The sequence below is a fragment of the Suricata suricatta genome, chromosome 6, assembly GCF_006229205.1.
Source record: "Suricata suricatta isolate VVHF042 chromosome 6, meerkat_22Aug2017_6uvM2_HiC, whole genome shotgun sequence".
NCBI lineage: Eukaryota > Metazoa > Chordata > Mammalia > Carnivora > Herpestidae > Suricata > Suricata suricatta.
The window spans coordinates 719,469-721,796 of NC_043705.1; positions in this window are offsets into that span (position 1 = coordinate 719,469).

Consider the following 2,328-nt stretch of genomic DNA (forward strand, 5'->3'; position numbering starts at 1 on the left):
TTGGGTTCATTGGCTGGGGTCCCCAGAATTAGACTGACCAAAAAAAAAAAGGTTAAGGAGAGAAAATGTTTATTAATGTCTCTGGGCACAGCCCTTAAAGGAGAGGGATGATGGGTTAGTGTGATTGGAGCCTCTGATCTATAGCCACTCCTTCAGAAGCACCATGAAACCTGGACGTGGCATCTGACCTTGGGAGAAGTCTTGTAGGACTGAGCCCTTCACCTGTGGGTCTGACACTGTCCCCGGGTAGGACTGAGTTAAAACTGTACAACACGCAGCTGGTGTTACAGAGAATTACTTGATGTTGGGGGAACCTCCCCCCCCCCCCCGCCTACCCCCCTCCCCCATTGGAATTTGGAGCAGATCCAAGGGGTTATGAAACAATGTTTGTGATTTCTCATTTCCCCCAAGTGTCTCATGCACACATTTTCACAACGATGGCTATTATGATTTGCTCATTCTCTATTATTGGACCTTGGAGGTTTTTGGTTTTTTCCTCAAGTAGGGATGGGACAAATGCTTCTCCAAAACAAACCAAATCAGGAAAGGCTTTATTTCTATTTTGGGCTATTTTAATAGAACATAAAAAAAAAAGGAATTCCAATGCTAAGAACAAATCTGAAGGTCCATATTACTACACCGTCTCCCAGAAGCAATATTTGCAAAATCAGGGTTTTGGGAGGTCTGCTACCTTACTAGTAAAAAAAAATTTTATGTTCCTATTTCCTGTTTTAAACAGTTTACTTATTTCTGAGAGAGCAAGAGAGTGAGCTTGAGCAGGTGAGGGTCAGAGAGAGAGGGAGAGAGAGAATCTCATGCAGGTCAGCGCTATTAGTGCAGAGCCTGATGCAGGGGCTTGAACTCATGACCTGTGAGATCATGACCTGCGCTGAAATCAAGAGTCACACATTTAACGGACTGAGCCACCCACGTGCAGCTGTCCCTATTTCTTAATAACTGGTCAGAGTGGTGTATTTTCCCTTTCACGTCTATTCAGCAGTGGTGTGTGTGAACTGACAAATCCCAGGGGGGTGGGCAGTATTTCTCCGTTGTATTTTTCTGTACTAAATTTTATGAACTCTGTATTATTTGTGGCTGAAAATTTCCTGCTTGGCTATTTACCTTTATTGCTCCTGATTATTTTTACACTTTATCAGGGAGTTTGCTCAATTTCTTTCTCTCTCTTTCCTTCTTTCCCCCTCCCTCTTTCTTCCTTTCCTTTTTTCTTCCCTCTCTTTTAATTTTCTCTCCACTAAGTTCTTAATTTATCCGACGAATCAGGTAAGCTGGGCTTGAAGCCTTCTTCTAACCATTACTGCACAGAACCAAGCCTTGCTTACTAGTCACACCTCCCACTGCCCATTGACTCCATTCCCAAGTCCAGGCCACCTTTTTACAAACACACAAAAATGGAAACCAATGTAGCTCGGAAGATTTTGCACTCAAAAGGAATAACTGATTAACTTTTTTTGAAAATTTAGAAGTTATGCTAAAATTAGCAACACAAGAAACAACAGGTGCTGGTGAGGATGCAGAGAAAGAGGAGCCCTTGCACTGTTGGTGGGAACACAAACTGGTGCAAGCAGTCTGGAGAACAGTATGGAGGTTCTTCAAGTTAAAAATAGAACTACCCTACTACCCGGCAACTACACTGCTAGGTATTTACCCAAAGGACACAAAAATACAGATTGAAAGGGTACACACACCCCAGTGTTTAAAGCAGCATTATCAGGAATAATCAAATTACGAAAAGAGGTCAAGTGTCCAACCAGGGATGAATGGATAAAGATGTGGTATGTTATGTACATAAACACACACACACACACACACACACACACACACACACACACGAATGCAACAGGATATTACTCAGCCACGAAAAAGACTGATGGTTGCCATTGGCAACAGGAAGGAGATAGAATGTATTACGCTGAGTGAAACAAGCCAGTCAAAGAAAGACAAATATATGATTTCACTCCTATGTGGAATTTAAGAAACAAAACAGATGAACATATGGGAAAGGAGTTTGTTTGGGAGAAACACACCACAAGACACTTAAATACTGAGAACAAACTGAGGGTTGATGGAGGGAGGTGGGTGGGAGATGGGTGATGTGTATTAAGGAGGGCACTTGGGATAAGCAGTGGATGTCGTTATGTAAGTGGCGAATCACTAAATCTTACTCCTGAAACCAAACTGCACTGTATGTTAGCTAAAATTTAAATAAATTAAAGCAATAAAAATTATGTAGTGCTAAATTACAGTGATTTTTATAAACTGCGTTGCTTTTAAAATAACAACAAAACAGATAGCTCCTCCTCTCAATTC